Consider the following 7,050-nt stretch of genomic DNA (forward strand, 5'->3'; position numbering starts at 1 on the left):
GATCCATTTTCGCCTAATGTGAGGGGGGTATACCTGGTACATTTGAAATACAGTATTTCAATCCTTGAGTTCACCATGCACACAACTTGGATAAATGTGACAACGTTGCAAAGAAAACCAGTAAGTTGCGTTGTGGCACTCTATTCTAGACTTACCTTTTGATTTCCAAACTGATAACTAGACTGACAATATGCGCACCGACTGCGAACTACAAAATCGTGGATGGTTATGTTTTACTTGCGACACCCCTTCAATGAACACACATTAGCATACTTGACTTCAGCATGTGGTTTTGAATGCTGCATTATGATTGGTTTTAAAGGCTTGATTTCCTTATCTGAATATATAACTCACAAATGGCTGTCCAGGTTCCTTGGCGCTTCATTGCGACATCTCGACTATCACCTGCCCTGATTGGCCGAGCTGCCATATTGTTAATATTTTATCGTTTGTAGTCCGGGTTGTTTTTCCAGACAGTTGTCTGGTTTTAGCTATATATAGCTTGTTCCTCTACGTCATGTTTTTCCTTTGGTCTTGGTTGAGTGGGCAAATATGAACAAGTGTCTAATAACCGTGAGGAGATAAAGGAGAGGAAATTACCGGTTACCAACAAGCTACCGGTTAACCTGGTCCACTGTTGTCATTTTGTACACCATACTGTTTGCGAAACCAATCCATGCAAATAAGACATAGGGAATAGAGGGTGGTCATTAGAAATAAAGCAGACAACCAAATTAAAATATATATGTTTTTCAAGAACTTTATACACACCATGAGTTGTTTCGACATTAGTAGGGTGACAAACGATGCATTGCTTGCCCCACAAGATGCAGGACATCCGTACACAAACTATTTGTATCCTGTATTTTGGATTTTGGGACACAGGCCACTTAGATGTGCTTCTCCCGGTATAGATCTGTTTGTTTGTGTGATATGATACGTTAGTCACCACAAACATCGCTATCAGACATTTTGTCAACCTCTAGATTACTACAAGATACCGGTCAAGAGCACAATATGTGAATGTGTTGTGTCAGTTTAACGCTGACCTTGATTTGTAAAATGATAGATTTGGAAATGTTTTGATCTCTAAAATATGTCTCTGGAAAATGTGTATCTAAATCCACGTTTTTAAAATCATTTTCAGACCACATAGAATCAGAAGATCACAGTAAACATGACCCAAAGAAAATGTAAAATCTGTAAAACATAACATCTATCCGTCATTCAACAGCCAGATGTCAGCTAGGCTTATCAAATGCGATATTCGGGCATTGCTTAGGGCGTGGTCACATAGGTCGTGCGATCGTCGTACGATCGCTAACTTCCGGCATTTTGGAGGACAAAAATGTACGTCTCCTGTAAAGTTCAACTGTCTTGGTACATACAATGCTGTTTTGGATCCATGTCGGTGATTGGTTCTGTCACGGCCTGCTTGAAAATCCTATGGCATCAAAATCGTACGACGATTGCACAACCTATGTGACCGCGCCCTTAGTAAGAATTTTGCAGTCAATGCAGTCAATGCAAACGGATTTACTTACCTCTGCTACATATATACCCTGAGGACCAATTTTGTACGATAAGTTATCCTAACCGCTGTTAAACATCTTATCAATTATTAAAGATACATACTTTCTATCATTTGTATTTCAAAATCAATATGCCGTCTCGTTTCGCATCGTTCAGGAAGCAATAGAGGGGAGACGGCGTATATAGAACGCAAAATAGCTGAATTTGAATAATTCTTCTACTTTGGAGCATGCTGTTAATTCAATCCTGGAAATCCGGAACAATTTCATTATACGTATTCATTTCTCATACCACTTTTGGGATCCGGAAGTTGAAGGAATTAATGTAGATTGGCGTCTTTATATTCGAACAGGAAGTTGCATCAACCCGACTTCAGCAAACGTCTGCGTGATACGGCTACTAGTAATTTTCCGTAGCTGTCACGAGGGCAGTCTGCCACGTTGGCAAACTGTCGCTGTTCAGAAGGTGTGTCTAGCTCGTGATGGTGAAATAGTCAAATATGAAACATCATCGTGTCTTATGTATATTTGGACGCCACTGCATTAAGAAATCATTAGGGGAAATGGTCAAAGAAGTAATCCAAGGAGCTGTCCTTGACGTAGTCATAGATTATGTTATGTTATGTTATGTTATGATGAACACACATGGGGAAACCACATTGAAGGAAACCCCACCGCGATATCTAACAATAACTTTCACAGAATACACCATTGTACAAAGAAACACAAGCACTTTTTGAGACTCACCGAACTGTCAATGTAGATAAGATGTAGATAAGGCGATGAGGTACTTGGGCGGTAACGTAGACTCCTGGATGTGTGAGTGCGGGAGTGCGCCAGTTCTAGTGAGGCACGTAATTGCACAATGATTATGTACGTGCCCTGGCTATCACAAAACATGTACTCTCTTGTCAACGCCCACTAAGTAGGGCAGCCTTATTTGGATACTAACCTTTTAAGGAAACCCTATTAAGGAAACCCTATACCTTTGAGAGGTTGCGCCACTTGTTATTATCGACAAATCGAGATGGTCGAGATTTGATGCCGACATTTGACATTAAAATGGCAAGCCGATTGGCAAACAAAAGTTGCAAATGGCGTGCCATGGTTATATTACACGTAATGTCTTCCGTCTAAATTATCTGACAAGACGGTAGAGTGGTTCCAAAATGTAAATAATGTCACAAGGTTTTTCAGGTGTAACGTCAACTGTCAACATCCTTATTTGGATGTAACAAACCTTATCTGCGTGGATAAACATACCGATTATGAGACACTTGGGGGAGCACGCCATCTCCTATTTGGCAATCATACAGTTACACGGCCACCGCTTTGTACAAACAATAGGGCATGTGAGTGTTGGCTAACATGAATACAGAAATATAAAAATTTGACATAGATACTTGACATTTGGGTGACGTTAAGACAACAAATTAAACGAATGTGTCTGATTTGCAAATACCACAGAGATTTCACACAAAATCGTGCAGTCTCGAAACTATTTGTTAAGGGGGAATAGAGTAACATATTTTATATGAAAGTGAACATGACATACATGACAGATGATTGCGTGGTGGTATGTCCAACCATTTTGATTATATTTAGTAATGAAGAGGATCTATTTTATGTCTTGTATACATGTTTCATGTATCAATGAATGGACCATAATACAAATCTAATCAGTCATTTATGCTTTAGAAATGCAAGTTTAGTTCCGTTCTAAAACCCTAACACTGATTTTCTTTCATTTTGTGTCGGTTGTATATGTTGCAAACCGCACAGTAAAGCGCTTTTTATTTGTATTTTGCAAAGTCAACCAATACATTGTTTATTTTCATGAATAACACTTTGGCTGTAGAGTATCAGGCACTTTATAATCAGATCATTCACACTGCTGTTTTATGTACAGTTAAGATTGGGTACTTATAATTAACGTATGCAGTCCTGAGCTTAAAAGATCATGACTGCACAAGTTAAGTGCAGTTGAAGCACAGGTTAAGTGCACACGTTAAGAACCCTCCTTATGCAAGTGTCAGGTTTCGCGTAATGACCGTGATAAACTAAATCGTACTGTTGCTTTTTGATCGTAAAGGTTACCAGTGACTGACGGTACAGATATGATCATTGATAAGGGTACCAATATTCCTTAACATAGATCAAATACCATCTAGCTTTGGATGACATTGTACATTAATACTTGGTTTTGAAAGAGTAAAAGAAGCCCAAATGGACAACAAAATGTATGGCAAGTAATCTAGAAAACATGCGCAGACATAGTTTTGAATTTGTACCTTGAAATCTAAACCGCACATGGATAAAACCCTTACAATTGACCAAAGAAAACCATATCTAAGTGGCTTACAATGAAACACATCACAAAGAAAAGAGGTGTTATGTTATACTTATAACCTATTGTAGTCCCCTCAAAATTCTTTTCGGTAACAAACGGTATATTTCGTACGAGACAGGGGAAATTTTACTCTCTTTACTTAGGTTCGACATCACCTTTGTGCAATTCCTTAATTTTTCAAACAGTTTGTATCCAGATGTAACTGGTATTTTTTTTGGGTCACAGAATTGCAATGTGTATTTCCACTTACCTGCTTATACGCAAAGATAGATGGTAATATTATTTGATGAGGGCTAGTACGATGAGCATAAGTTATACCACACTTTTTTCAGTAAAGCATAAAGCAACAACACAACAGATTTATTTTAAAAAGACAAATTAGAACACATCACATCCCCTCTATATATAGCTTAATTCATGTGGTCAAAATCCAAACGAAGATTTCAGTATTTTCAATCCTTCCAAATTTCTTCATTTAAAATATTGTGAGAAAAATATCTGGTGATCATTGCCTATATGCCCATGGTTTGACATAGAGTATATTGTTCATTGCTACCAGTAAAAGAAAGCTACACACTTGTTTGTTTAAGGGAAAATATGTAATAAACGTCATATCTAGTAATGTAACAAACTTAAGGATTTCTTATGCCATGAGTATGTTTCACGACTTTTAAAAATGTAGTTTACCTACCGTTCCTTCGCTTAGATCATGAATTACACAGTATTTCAGGCACTTATCTATAGCCCCAATAACCCGACTAGAAAACAAGACATGTGGCGAAATAAATGTCCCTTAACTGGCTTGTGCCTTTCTGAAGCAAACATTTTAGTGGCATTGGTTACAGCATTTTCAAAATATCAGTAGCTAGACTTGCAGATTTATGTTAGAACTGACCTAAGTGGGAAACATGGTAACCTACATTAACAGAACACCCCTCGCCCCTTGCAAAAATCTAAACATAGAAGGAAACGGTACATGTAACTTTATCTTTCCTATTTGAATATATACCTCACCTCACCTCATAAAGAATATACACAGCCATGTATATAACAAAGCAAGGCATATTGACACTAACACGTATTCATGTAAAGTCGCATAGTCTTGAGCTTAGCTAGCGGAATTGTTATATTTTCAGCACCAGGTGAATATAATGTTGCCCATATTACCCGTCACTACTGGTGTTTTGTTTCGGCCATGTTGGAATGGGTGTAGTTAAGGACAGAGTTGACCAAAAAAGTCCTTGTTCCATGTATCACGGTCTAAAATTCATACCGTAAGTTAATTAACGTACAACGGAGGAAGAAAGGGGAAAACGTTGTCAGTCAATGTGCTCCAAATACCATAACTGTTCTCGATCCGGCACCTTGACACCAGCGGACTAACGTTACATGCACATAAATGGCGTTTTCCGCCATTACGTTTCCCCCCGTTCCCCTGATATACGCCCACAAACCCAAATTCGACCCACAAAACAAACCGCGTTAACCCAAATTGATACGAGCCAAACCGCAGGAGCTAAGACCTATAAAAGATGTATTGAACTAGCAAGGGTAATGTGCTCAGTTGCGGTTGACAAAAACATAACGCCCAGTCTTTGTGCCGAATCGCTCGTTTTCTAACACGACTCGCAGTATTTCATGGCCGGCATACTGGACGAGCGCGCTGTCCCAAGCTTTTCACGAATTTGAACGTCGACGGATCGAAAATTCTCCTGTAGTAAAAGTTACAGAAGTACGAATGATTCCTACCGTTTCTCCTACCTCCAAATGTGGAATCTCTGGACTACTTTGAGCAGATGATGAGCTCTGCTAGCACGACAAGACTACACCGCCTGGTGCAGAGTCAAATCACTTCCCCAACGACCGTCTCACGCTGAACTACACTAATTATAAGTACGCAGTGTTCGTCTGTGAACTTCGAACTTCCATCTCCTGCCACAAACACGGCAGCCATTTACGTAACTTTTGACCTCCTCTGCCCCACACCTCGACAACCTCTCACAATAGTACTAGTTATGCTTAACACATAAACGGTCAAACTCGGACTCAGCCAATCCCTGCAATGGTCCAAATCTAGTCCGAAGTGTCCAATATGTAATGACATTTCATTGTTAACTAATTTAGGCCTCAAGTTGAACTTGAATATATCAAGAAATAATCAGTGTAAAATATGTCTTACATGTAGATCAGGCTCGTGGTCATTTGTCCATACACGCAGGTACAAAAGTCCCCCGGAATAAGCTGGAAAATCCACAGCTATGAGTAAACTAGGTTATTAACAGAATCTTAACTTAAAAGTCAAAAGCCACTGGTCGACGAACACTCAAGGGGAGAGTCGCGTGTTTTTACGAAGTCGAAACAACCTTACCTTTTCCTAGATTCACCGCAAAAAATAAAAACTGTTGAGACTAATTCCTCCGTGGACGCCATTTTATTGAACCGAATCATGAAAGGATCCAAAAGAACCAAACACAAGACAGTCTTCCTGATGGTTTAAACATATATCAGCGGACAAATCCTCACAAATGATCCAAGAACGCCTCTGTTTATGTAGTCTTTTTGCGAAGACCGCTGGTACATCATGGTTTTTAAACGAAAACGGAAAACACGTCGCAACATTCTCAGTTTACCTCCGTCTAGATCCACAATGGCGCTGTTGAGAAACGAGAAGTTCCTCCCAGTTCACAGTGCTTCCAGTTTGGCCCTGGAGAAGTAACCACATGAAGCAGACGAAATTCCCTTTCCGCCGCGTTTCCAGAGGTTCTGACTTCAAATTTACTCGTCCAACAACTGCTAGAATCCTTTCACAGCATTAGGTGAAGATAATATCCAATACTATCACATAATATAGACGATTTTATAGGAATGCGATTTTTCCGTCCCCCACCTGTTGACTGCACACCTTTTCAAGCCCCAGGCAGTTACCTGCCGACTCGACTTACTGGTATTTGATACGCGACTGCGCGCGATTGGTCGGACATGAATTGAAAGGCAAACATGCATGGCAGGTCTATTTATAGCTATTGTTGCTGGGTGTAACATGACTCTAGGTGCAGGTAGGTCTGTGCCACATAATGAATAAGCTATTACTCAACGTCACAACACCTCAATATTCTCTATACCGCAGCGCTAATAGTCTCTTTTCTTGGCTTGTAGGTAATGACATGT

At 39.6% G+C, this 7,050-nt stretch overlaps 1 long non-coding RNA gene across 1 annotated transcript in view; it reads right to left on the reverse strand.

The window, feature by feature from the left end:
- Positions 1 to 6,841, reverse strand: part of LOC118409018 — a 15,232-nt gene extending 8,391 nt beyond the window's left edge. The window contains exon 1 of the long non-coding RNA XR_004830392.1: positions 5,632 to 6,841. This is a non-coding gene — a long non-coding RNA (uncharacterized LOC118409018). The remainder of the gene's footprint in view (positions 1 to 5,631) is intronic.
- Between the last annotated feature and the right edge of the window lie 209 nt (positions 6,842 to 7,050).

Source organism: Branchiostoma floridae, unplaced genomic scaffold, assembly GCF_000003815.2.
Source record: "Branchiostoma floridae strain S238N-H82 unplaced genomic scaffold, Bfl_VNyyK Sc7u5tJ_818, whole genome shotgun sequence".
Lineage (NCBI taxonomy): Eukaryota > Metazoa > Chordata > Leptocardii > Amphioxiformes > Branchiostomatidae > Branchiostoma > Branchiostoma floridae.